At 43.6% G+C, this 12,649-nt stretch overlaps 2 pseudogenes across 2 annotated transcripts; both read right to left on the bottom strand.

Moving 5' to 3' along the window:
- Positions 1–496: 496 nt before the first annotated feature.
- LOC308430857 (structural maintenance of chromosomes protein 2-like) lies at positions 497–2,321 on the bottom strand (annotated as a pseudogene). Its single transcript has 2 exons — positions 2,288–2,321; positions 497–1,785 (listed from the first exon to the last, which is right to left on the bottom strand). The product of its transcript is annotated as a structural maintenance of chromosomes protein 2-like (transcript).
- Positions 2,322–4,122: 1,801 nt separating this feature from the next.
- Positions 4,123–5,321, bottom strand: LOC308430858 (structural maintenance of chromosomes protein 2-like; annotated as a pseudogene). Its single transcript has 2 exons — positions 5,232–5,321; positions 4,123–4,793 (listed from the first exon to the last, which is right to left on the bottom strand). The product of its transcript is annotated as a structural maintenance of chromosomes protein 2-like (transcript).
- Between the last annotated feature and the right edge of the window lie 7,328 nt (positions 5,322–12,649).

A 12,649-nucleotide genomic window follows, 5' to 3' on the forward strand; every position in this document is an offset into this window, starting at 1 on the left:
TTACATATATACATATGTGTATGTATATGTACCCACAAAAACTTAATTACAACTTTATAAAAAATGTATTCGTATACTTTCATGCAAAAATGCTTAAAAATTGTACATTCATCTTTGTTTTTTTAAAATAAAGTTAAAAAAAGAAATTAAACTCACTAAAAGCTGACTGTCAGCCGTATTTATCATCTGTTTCTTTGGATTTTTGGCATTTGCATACAGAATTTAGCAACTCGATGAACCTCAGGTTCTTTAATACATAAAAAAGATTTTTGTATGGAAGAATGACTATATACATGTAATCACAACTACAATAATTGGACCATATTCACACTAGGTAAGAAAAGAGGAATCTGCTCTTTTACCAATGCTAAAAAGAATTACGTATGAAAATAATGTTAACATTATTATATAAACAACTTTAGATCCCAAATTCTTGAAAATTCGTGTGTAAAAAGGTCAAGGTGAGAAGTCTGTAGTCTGAACTTCTAGTGTACTCTCAGTTGGGTCCTTTTCCCTTGGACTTTGCTTCATTTGGATTCCTCCCATTTTGACTCTGCGTAAATTTGGCTACAGTAGAAAGACCCTCCTCAAACTTGGTTTTGAAGAGAACATTTGCATTGTTGAGCATACCTTCTTTGAGGGATACCACAGTGAACTGAGAATGTGTAGGGTGAGTACGCAGCATCTGTCCAATATTCTGGGTATGAGAAAGATCCAAGACCACATCCTCCTCGTCTGAGATATAAACTGGAGCAGGTTTGAAGAGGAGCATGGACAGTATTAGTGAGGGACATCTGACCACCGCTAAGCTCTGCTAGGTTTTCTTCCCATGTTCTTCCCAAGGCAACCTTGAACTGCAGACCATCTAAACCTGTCTGCCCTTCTAGTGGGGCAAGCATAGCATTGACACCAGGCAAAAGGGTAGAAAACTAGAGCCAAAGTCTTTGTTCACCTTTTGCTAAGCAATGTTCAGGGCTTGATTTTTCTTCTGGTCAAGATCTTCTATAGTTGCAAGGGTTTTGAATTTGTTATTTTCTATCATTCTTTTCTTCTTCTTGAGTCAGTGTGTCCCTCCTCAGTTTCTGTCAGCACATTTATAGCTCTCATGTTGACATTTCTTCCTAGTTTCTCTTCTCCTTCCTGTAACTTCCAAAGTCTCTGGCCAGCTTCTTTGGGGTTGCTTGTTTTGAAATCATAGGCACTATTAGGTTGGCCAAAGAGGCATTTCTCAGCATTAATCCAGTCATACTCATTCAACATTTTGGGTACCTTCGCAGCGGCAGCTTCCCACCTATGTTTGCTTATGCTGTAGTCTAACTTCTTAATTTTAAGCTGAGAGTCATTGTTTTGACACTTCTGCACATTTGTCTTTAATTATGTTGCCCTGGGCTGTTATTATTTCTTTTTGTTTCGTCAAGCTGCTGTTTCTTGGATGCATGCACTCTTTTGAGCTCCTCCTGCTCCAGGGTCATAGCTTCAACCTCCTGTTGTTTTCCTTTTGTTTTCTTGCTAGATGCACCTGCCTTTGTTTTGGCACAATCCAGTTTTTTCTGAGCATCCTTCAGTTCTTTCTCTCTTTCAGCTTCTGCATTTTTCATTTTATTCTTCAATGCTTTATACTTTTCTTCAGCTTTCTTTTGGATTTCTTTTGTGTTTTTTAATGTCTCCTCACTTTCCTCAATGGTTTGTTTTTAAGGGCACCTAATTCTTCTTGTTGCTTATGATAAGAACTTTGCTAAAGTTTAGTTTGCAACAAATCTCCTTCCTCTGTCTTCATTTCCCACTCTGTTTTAGTTGGTGATACTTTTCAGCAACATTTTTTAAAGTTTTTTTTTATTAGATATTCTGTATTTACAGTTGAGATTTTATCCTGCCCCCCCCCCATCCTCCCTTCCCCTCCACTTGCAGTCCCTCCTAATCACCCTCTCCACCCCATTACCTTGGCATTCCCCTACACTGGGAAAATGTCGCGCCCAACCTCATCCCGCAAGGAAAAGATGAAACACGGCCAGGTTCTTCTCTCAGCAGTTTATTCAGGATTCCTTTCCTGATGCTTTGATGGATGGGGAGCCCCGTGCCTGGAAGGGTCTCTCCTTTTATCCTCCCTGCCCATCAGCCAGCTGAGGTGTCTTATCATAATTGGTCAGAAACGCGGCGTGATACAGGCGCATGTGCTCTAGGGTGTTTACTAGTTAGGGTGATAACCGGCGCCATCTTAGGACTCGGCTCTCCACACACCAGGCAAGTGCATCCAGTTAAGGAGTTGTTTATCACAGGGAGCACTTGCCATCGGGAAGGCTGAAGGCGGAGGTCAGCGCCATCTTTGGGGCGGGGCACAGCACAGCTCCCTACCGGAAAACATGCCCTCCCTGGACCAAAAGCCAGACACTGCTATCTTCAGCTACATACGCAACTGGATCAATAGGTCTCTCAATGTGTGCTCAGTGGTTGATGTTTTAGTACACGGGAGTTTTGAAGGGTTTGGTTGGTTGATAATGTTTCAGCAACATTTTTAAGACCTGCTAATTCCTCTTCTAGAGCATGCAGTTCATTCTCTGTAGAGAGCTGGGAGGTGCCGTGCCCCAAAGATGGCGCTGGTTTCTGCCTTCCACCTCCTTGATGGCAAGTGCTCTCAGTAGTAAACAAGACCTTATTTGGCTGTGCCTGTTCAGCTTGCCGCTTCTGCATTGAAGCAGCCTATCTGCAGGGCCCACGTGGCTTACAGGGGTTGGTAGGCGCAGGGGGATTTAAGCCTGTGCGGGGGACCTTCCCCAGGGAGCGGAGACAGAGGCAGAGTCAGAAGCAGAAGCTTGTTCAAGGATTCTGAATAAACTGCTTGAAGAAGATCTTCCCCGGGTCGTGTCTTCCTTGCTGGTCGAGGTTGGGCGCGACAATTCTCCTTCATCCTCATCTCATCTTGAACATCTTTGAACTCTTGAAACTTGATTAAAATAGAAGCTACCTGGGACCTAGCATCTCCACTCAGTGTTCCATGAGGACCAAATACATCACCCCCAAGGGTTACGGTTTTGGTCATTATCCTTTTATCAAAGGCCACTTTTTAAGCATTGTCCAAATTGTTACAAACAAATCTTGTTCAAAGACAAATTTCATTGCTTTATGAAGTTCTGGTGTATAGTGAACCAAGGAAAGAGCTACATGGATGTTGTTAGGACCAACAAGATTCTGAGCAACCTTCAGTTTCAGGAGCAGTACATCTGGCTGAAATCTTATTGAGAGGAATGCCCCCTTTTCTAGTAGCTTCTTATTAGTAACCTCTGTGTCTGCTACAACACTGTAGAGTCACTCCCCAGCCACCAATTCCAGGGCTGTGGCTACAGAATTATCTTTCACACTTTTCAGAGAGGCTACAAATCCTTTCACACAATTTCTATTCCAATTCTTCTCTGAGTCCATGAACACAAATCAAAGATTGGGAAATTTCGCCAAGAGAGCTTCATATGATCCTTTCAGATCACTGACATCACGAGACAGCTACCTGTGCTTTTCCAAAAGCCTTTCTTTGTTTTCTTTGTAATTAAGCATTTTCATTTCAGTTTCAAGTTTTTCTTTAGCTTTGTTGACAGCTTCAAGAGCTTCCCAATCCTTCTGGTAGCCACCGTTCATCTTCCTAACTTCTGCTTGTTTATTCTTTGTTTCTTGTTGGGTAATGCTTCAACTTCATCTGAGCCTGCTTGGCCTCAGTCTGAGCTTTACTGATATCGTCTTTACAGGTTATCATCTGACCGAGCAGAGGTGCTTCTGCTCCATCTTCATTGCTGGACAGCCCAGCAGACACAGCCTTGACCGCTGCTGTGCAGCGGCCAGAGCTTTAGCATCTTTATCACTCGCTTCTCGGAGGCTGTGCAGCCCCTGTTATCTTTTAACTTCTTTGTCCTTTACTATGAGTGCTTTAGGGTCCCCAGCCATGTTTTTGTTGTTGTTGTTGTTGTTGTTGTTGTTGTTGTTGTTTTGTTTTTGTTTTTTGTTTTTTTTTTGTTTTGTTTTGTTTTTTTTCTAGCTCTTTGCACTTGGTTTCTTCACTAGCTAGGTTTTTCTTCTTGAGATCAGATGCACACTGAGACTTAGTATTAACTCTCTGAGCTTCTGCAAAAGCATTCTCTAAAGACCAGAGTATGCCTCCAGTTTCCTTTCCTTTGCTTTTCTCCAATTCTTCTGTTTCACAATTGAGAGCCTTTGGTTTTTCAGATTAGCCCCCTTTTTTCTAGTTTTCTGTGCAGCTATTTATTTTTAATACTCATATATCCTGGTTCCAGCAGCTTCTTCAATCATGGATAATGTCTTTGGTGGGTTCATATTTAATACTTTGGTAATTCTGCCCTGCATGATGAGAAGGTGAGGGTTGTTCACGTTCAGGCCCACAGAACAAAAGAGATCCTGGACTCTGGAGTTGTTGCATTTACTCTATTGAATAAGTATTTATTTCTGCCACCAATAGCCACTCACCTTGTTACTGTGATTTCATCATGAGCTTCAAATCATAACGGACTCTGCTTTTTTTGTCTTTATGTCAGAATTATTAAAAGTGATTAAAACAGGCTTTGGTAATTCCAGCCTGTCCATCTTTATAAACTAGACCTTGCAAATTTGAAGCCCAAACCTGAGACAAGTTGGAGATGCCTAGGAGAAAGCATATGGAGTCCAATATATTGGATTTCCCACTATAATTTTAAACCAGTGATCTCATTGAAGAGGGGGTCAAAACCATTGACTTCAGTCCTTTGTGCATAGGGCTTGAATTCTTCCAGAATGATTGAGTTAACATATATTTTCTATACTGTCTTGGGTTAGTAAGCCTTTAAGGTAGCAAGCTACAAGCCTGTCACAAATCAGTGGGCCAGGGGAACCAGCAAAGTTCCGAAGGCAGACAGTGAGGCCACCCGACCTGTAATTTGGGCGCTACCCAGCGACCACCATCATACTGGCTACAGCCAACCAAGTTACTCAACTCTTATTATGTGGAATTCTAAAGTCGGGAGAGCTGATTTATGGTGAGGAGGCAGTTTTGAGAAAAGTTTTAGTAGATTCCTGTTGCGAAGCCAAGGGTTTCAAGCCTACAGTTGTGATATCCATATGAGATGTTGGGGAAAGCCTTCGGGGAGCCGGGCCCTCTTATCTCAGTACAGAAAATACAGCTGGATTTTCCATTCAGACGCATTTTCATTGTTCTAATTTTTTAAAATGTTTAGTACATTTTCTTATTAATTTACTTTGTGTGTGTGCAGGGGAAAGGGTGCTCGAGCACCATGGCCTGCAGTGGAGGTCAGAGGACGACCTGCAGAAATGTCTCCTTCCGCCATGCGGGTCCCGGGAACTCAAGTCGGATGCAGAAGCTTCTGTGTTTTACGGTGACATGACACTTTCTGTGGCACTTAGCAACCAAGTGGGAATTCCTTGGAGAGTCATGAACACTCTGAAGACTCATCTGTCCAGCAGTTCTCTCTTCCCACACCCTATGGCACTTTTCTCAAAGGTTTCTACTCTGTACCCTTGTGGCCCAAGCTGCCCTTGAACTGACTGCACAGCTGGATGCTGGCCTTGACTTTGTGATTCCTGCCTTCACTTCCTAAACCCTAGGATTAGATGCACACACCACTAGTCCTGGCTCAATTTTGGGTTTATTAACATAAGAACTAAAACCACAAACATCACATTTCAATCCAAAGGAGTGCAAGGGCCTCCCCTTGGATACAACAGACAGTGGAAGGGGCGGGATCACTGCAGACTGAGGAAGAGCCCTCTGGAATACTGAGGAACTGAGGAACTTTCGGGAAGGAGGAGCCGGGATGTCTGTCCAGGTGTGTGTCCAGCCTGGAGGCAAGAAAGTGACATCAGAAGAGTCATATTTGAAAGTGCAATCTAGGCTCTCGTGAACGGGAGAGTTGGCTAAGGGAATGCAAGCCTTTTGCTTCAGCTGCTCTTTGGTAATGTCCTAGAAAAGGTGCTCTGCCATCAGTAAGTGAGGCTGGAGTGGAGGGAGCATGCAGACTTAGGCAGGAAAGCCAGCCTCTCTCCCAGGGAGAGATAAGAAGCTTTCAGTTCCTGGTGTCTGCTCTTCCATAATCTTTCCCACTGTTATATTAAATTCAGCTGTGCTGTGATGTGACCACCCTCCCCCTCCCCAAACCCATTAAAGGTCTACCATTTGTTTTGTTGCTCTCCGAAGGCTGCTCTGGCTGCCTCCACCACACTCATGACAGCGCCCCTGTCCCCTCTCCTTTTCTTGTATGGCCTCCATCACAGAAACACCCCATATATTGTATTGATTCTGTTTAGTGCTTTTCCTGCCACCTGGAGACCCACCTGATCATTGCCTGGAGGCCATTTCTATTTATAGCCAGCTTCTTCTGAAGAGAAATATCAGTGGCCTTTCCAGACCAAACACCCCCTGCCCCCTTTTTTATTCAACAGAAACTACTGTTGTAATTTAGAAATGAACCAAAGAAGGCCTAAACTTTGGCAATAGCCGTGAGGATGAGGAAGGGCATTAAAGAAGGTACTTGCGTAGTACTCTAGTGTCGGGAGCCCTCACCCCAGGACTATTGATTTTACATCACCATTGTCATTTTAACTTCATCTGCCATTTCTGAAGCTACTAACAAAGCCTGCTTTAGTTTTTGCATCAGTTCTCACTTGTGCAGGTTCTCACTTGTGCAGGTTCTCACTTGTGCAGGTTCTCACTTGTGCAGGTTCTCACTTGTGCAGGTTTTCACTTGTGCAGGTTCTCACTTGTGCAGGTTCTCACTTGTGCAGATGAAAACTCGCACAAGTTCCATTTACTGTATCTAGAGCTGTTTCCGTTAGGTACTTTCTGCCTGTGGCCAATTACCATGGCAATATCTTCATCAGACTTCCTATTGCTCCATTTTCTCTCTAGTATATAACCAGTAGCCCTTGCAATAAAAATCGGACTTGGGGGCTGGAGAGATGGCTCAGAAGTTAAGAGCACTGACTGCTCTTTCAGAGATCTTGAGTTCAAATCTCAGCAACCACATGGTGGCTCACAACCATCCGTAATGTGATCTGATGCCCTCTTCTGGTGTGTCTGAAGACAGCTACAGTGTACTCACATACATAAAGTAAATAAATCTTTAAAAAAATCGATTGATCAGATATCCTGTCTTGTCCCATTCCTTCGAGTTTCCTGTTCCTTTCCCCTCACCCCCTCTCCCAGGTCTATCATTGACTGACCTTCAGGCTGGGTCACTCTAGGAAGATGCACTAGGGAAACCTTTCTAGATACCCAAATACACCTGTCCACTGTAAATTGGATATAGGCGGGCTTGCCCATACATATGTTGTATCATGGAGAGGGGATTGTGACTGCCTCAGTTATAACTTCGTCAACAGCACCAAACCAGCCATCCAGCTATGGTCATAATCTCTGTGCCTCCCACTGGATAAGAAAATGAATGAGTAACTGTTCTTCTAGGCTTAATGTTTTAGAACCTACTTTCATTAAGGGTTCTCAAATGCTTCAATTTTCTTCTACCCCACTGTCCAAAAGTAGGTGAGACAGTTAAGACCAGGGGATATGGACCTGTTTAGAAGTAGTTCTTTGAGGTGATGCCTAACTTTGTCAGGATACCAGCAGTCTAGTTCAGAAGTGTCAGCATATCAAACACAAATCAGGAGCAGTGGTACAATCCAGCAGAAACAGCCAGGCCTCTGCCAAATAGGCACAAGTCACTGGGGGAAACCAGGACTAGCTGTAATGCTAGGAGAAGCCATGCCTCTCTCAACAAAGTGAAGTTTAGCAAAGATGTGAGACCAACAGAGTGTTGCAGGCCTGCTATGCAAACACATTGTCACTGCCTGTTGAGTCCTATTTATACTCTCTCCAAACATCCCATGTCCTTTCCTGGATCTCACCTCAGTAAAACACCATGTGAGTCTGCATCACGTGACATAACCAGAAGCTTCTACTTCATGCTCTTAGTGCATTACTAAAATTATCTGTCACTATCTGTTCCCTATGAGAAAGTGACTATGGGAATAGCTTACTGTGACCTTAAGACGCCTCACAGACTTTTAGTGGGAAACAGTAGACATGTATGTGTTCATCAGAATTCAAACTCCACCAAATTAGGTCACTAAGGTTGATGCATCCTGGACCGGCTGTGCATTCATAAAGCAATGTCCAGGGAGGCGTGGTTTGGTTTAGAACTTCTGCAAGACTGAACAGATAGAAATGACTCCATCTAAATTTCCTGGGGTAAAAATGGGAAGAAAGTAGTTCCTTGAAAGACAGTATGAAGTGCTGCTACCTAAAGAAGAGGGAAAGATGTGAGCTGAACAAAAATGTGTCTCCTCCCATCTGATTCAGTAACAAGGAGAGATTTCTATAGTTAGAGGTCTCCCAGTTTCACAGAACATTGCTCAGAGGGAATCAAGTTTCACCTGTCTGCATGAAGGTAACAGCTAGGTCAGCTATAAAGGCGCGGTGTTTGCACGCTGAGGTTTGTGTAGAAAGCTGTTATATCACTCATGGGCCGGCGGTCAGGTGAAGGAAATCAATTCACAGCATTCGAAGGCTGTCTGTTTGTCTCCAGCTTCACACAGGACCAGGCTCTGGGGAAAGGAGGCTGGGCCACTATAATTCCCAAATTCAGACTCAGTCTTTATACTTTCTCTGTGGACATAGTTCATTTGATTTTCTATTTGTTTTTGTTTGATGAGCTATGGTCCCATGGAGACCAGGCTGGCCTCAAATTTACTGGGACACCAAGGCTGATTCTCCTGCCTCAACTCCATGTGGTGGGGTTACAGGTCACCAAGTCTGGCTGGAGAGAATTTGAACTACCGCACCAGTTCTTCCTAAGGCTACCTCGGTGTTACTCACCAGAGAGAGCTCGTGTTTCCTAAGGGAAGCCCCAGCACGTGTTCTGATGGCCCCAGTCTGTACCCAAACTCTGTGAGAGTCTGGCTGCTGTCAAAGGGCCTGGACTATTTTTGGTTGGATGTAAGGTTTTGGATGTAAGGTTTCTGAGGCTGAATGCATACCTCTCAGATGTATATTCAGTTGCTTTTCTAGGAGAACGAGGCAGTTCAAAGTCCAATCTTAGGAGTTATGTGAGTACCTTATGTGCTCGTACTAAAGGCAGTGAGCAGGTGTGGCAGGGAAGGTAAATAAGCAGGTTCTTTCTTTTGTCAGGCACACATTTTTATCTGCATAACTGTGGAAGTGGGTAGGTTCTTAGGAATTGCTCAAAATTAAGAGCAACTCTTGATTAACTGTCCTCTACCCTCTTTTATTCTCTATACCTATTGGTGGTGGTGGTGATGGCCATGTGTGTGTGTGTGTGTGTGTGTGTGTGTGTGTGTGTGCGTGCACACGTGGTGGGTAGGTGGGTGCATTTGTGCATGTGTATATTTATGCATATAGGGGTCAGGGGAAACCCTGGGTACTGGCCTTGGTTATTCCCCTTGTGTAAGACAGAGCTTTTGTTCCCCACTTCAAGTATACACCAGGCTTAGCTAACCTGTAAGGCTCCCGAGACTCCTCTAACATCTTGAATCATGTGTGCTAGGATTACAGATGCATGCTATTGTATTTGGCTCTACATAATTCTGTAATCCAACACAGCAATATGAACTTTGCATTCTTGTATAACAGGCCCTTGTCCAGTGAGTCATCTAGCTACTGCCCCATTAAATCCTTGATAGGAAAATAAGATGAATGTGTGTGCTTCTTTTTTGCTCAAATGAACCATTTCACTGACCTCAAGTTACAGTGAGTAGAAGAATGTGTTGTATTTACTTCAGTGTTAAACTTCACACACACTTCCCTTGAGTAAAGAGATATTGCTAGACATCTGGGTGTTCAGGAAAATGAACATAGGGAAATTTGGGGTAAAATCAGAGACGTTTGCCCACTGTTTACACACTCCAACCATTTGCCTCTGCACTCTTGCTTTCCTTGAAGTAGTGGCCATTTACAATCGCATATACAGGTGATGGGATGTGGAATGTGAGACTTACTCAAACCAGGTTGCTCTGACTGGAAAGGGAACTGGAGCCTAGCCACCTTTGAGGAACCTAAGTCCTGGTAAGGTTTTGGTCTGGGCAGCCAGGCAGAGGTGTTGTTGAGATTCTCCCTGGACGTAGAAAGGTGAACCTGTGCTTGCTCATGCCGGGTGTGTACATCCGCAAGTCCAGTGATGGCAGAGCAAGGAGGCCAGGGTTGTTTATCCTCTGGGTGGGTGAAGTCTGGTGGAGAGAGAGCTGTGTCTGAGGCTGGTTGTTACTGTGTATCCTAGTTACTTCACTGCTACAGCTGAGAGCTGGGAGCTCAGGAGCAAGGCAGACAGAGCAAACCGGAAATGGCGAGAACCTTTAACATCCTAAAGCCACCTCCTGTGACAAACTTCTCCAACAAGCCACACCTCCTAAGCCTTCCCACACAGTGCCACCATCTGGGAGCCAAGTGTTCAAGTACACAAGCCTATCGAGGACATTCTCATTCACACGTGTACAAAAAAGGGGCTTGGAGGACATAGATTAAGAAACATTTTCCTGTCTGACAGAAGCATATTCTATTATGAGCACCTACCCCTGCTAGGCAGCTGTAACATATATTGTGTAGTATGTACTGTGACCTAAAATTTCTAATAAAAGGAAAAAAAACCTTTAAATCTTACTAACACTCATGGATTTTGTACATGAATGCTACTGTTCCACAGTGCGGCCCCTGGCTTGTGCTTAATAAATACTTACCGAACAAATGAATGAATATCGTCATTAATTTTGTACTTCGTGGCATATTCGTTAAATGATTTGATTTGTGCAGGTATTCAGATAATATAGGATGCTTTAAACTGTGCGGTGATGAATGACATTACACACTGTGCGTCCTAAGTACTGGGTAAAAATAATGACTTCCCAAACCTCGTCAGAAGTGTTCCCCTCAACCCACATCTACTTGAATTTGCACAAAGTCTGTGCAGTTTCAGAACCCAGAGCAACCTTGTTGGTGTTATAGTGGTACCTGCCAGTCACCAGAGTTTCTACATTGTTCCATGAGGTGGCTGGCCCCTGCTTTAGACGGCCACTTGCCTGGTGCTCTGGAGGACGTGTGGGACTTGGCTAGCCACCTCTTTTGTTCTCAGACCTCCATTTCTTCCACAGGCCCAGAGCATACTTCAGGGGAGAAAATAGAAAGACACACTCCTCCAGTAAGCCAGGAAATTCTCCTTTGATGGACACACTCCTCTCCTGTAGCTGATGAGCACACAACAGGAGTTTTGACTGGGTTTCCTCACACCCATTCCTGTGATCCTTCCTTCAAAGGGGACCTGGGCCACTTAAGTGTCAACAAGTCCTTGTAGTATTAAAGTTCGAAATGTTACAGGCTGATAAATTATTGTATAATGCAGGAAATAGCACAGTAAATGCAGGTAGTTCCTTGTCAAGGGTGAGCCAGCCAAGTGCCAGGCACATAACTGTCACTAGACAAACAGAAATCTCTGCCTTACAGGACACAGAGTCACATTCAGCCCTTTCCCCAGAGTCAGCGCTTCAGGAAAATTCCATCTAGTCTTAAAGGTTGACATTAGAAGTCAGGTGTGGCATATGCCCTCTGGACTTCATTTCCTTGATTGCCTTGGCCCGTTCATTACTTTTACATTGATCGGTATTGTTTTGTTGTTTGAACTTGTTTTGAAATGGGGTGTCTTTCTATTGTTGCCCGCTAGGCCCACGCCATCTTCTTACCCCAGCCTCCCAAGTAGCCGTGGTGCCTGGATAGTCTGTTAGACACACAGCTCTACACGGGCTCACCTTTCTTTTCAGCCTTCTTGGCAAGGGTTGTCCGAGAGTCAAACAAGTTCATATTCAGGAAGCAGGTAGACAAGAGTTGTCATTTCTCTGCTTTAGTTATGAGGAACTATATATTCAGAGGAAGCTCTTTAGCCACACACAAGCTCAAAGAAAGAACTATGATTAAATCAGACAGAACTAAAGGCAGCCGAGGAACCATTCAGTTTCAAAGCAGGCTAACCCACCAGCTGACAAACCTTGTCCATACACAATGATTTGAGTCAGAATTTAACCACTTGTGGTTTTTTTCCCCAAGGTATTTTGTGGAAAGAACATTTAACTTCTAACAGGTTTTTAAGTATAGGAGACAATAATGCTTTCTGTAGCTAGACATGCTTAATGGGTCCATAAACCTAACCCATCCTGCATCTGAAAGTTCAAACTTTGTGGTGATAGCGTCTGTGGTGTGTGTGTGTGTGTGTGTGTGTGTGTGAGAGAGAGAGAGAGAGAGAGAGAGAGAGAGAGAGAGAGAGAGAGAGAGAGAGAGAGAGTTAGAAACCATCTGGAAACATTATGAGTTGGAAGTTGTTATACTGACCAGTGTTTCCTTGCAACCTAATTACTTTGTCTTCATTCAAAGTTCTTCTGGTTTATTATTTTCAAAGTGTGAACTCCTGAAGAAAATCTAAGTGGATGGGAAATTAAAGTGTCAAATTAGAAACACTAAAGGGCCCAGTAGAAAGGAGAGACATGGTTACAGAAGGTAACACCGTATGCTAACATATACGCCACTGTGTATTTTTGTGAGTACAAAGTCCCAAGCCTCTTTATATAATCCATATCTAAAACCATTCCGGTTGTAAAGTGAAAG

This window comes from Micromys minutus (assembly GCF_963924665.1).
Source record: "Micromys minutus genome assembly, chromosome: 16".
In the NCBI taxonomy this organism is placed as follows: domain Eukaryota; kingdom Metazoa; phylum Chordata; class Mammalia; order Rodentia; family Muridae; genus Micromys; species Micromys minutus.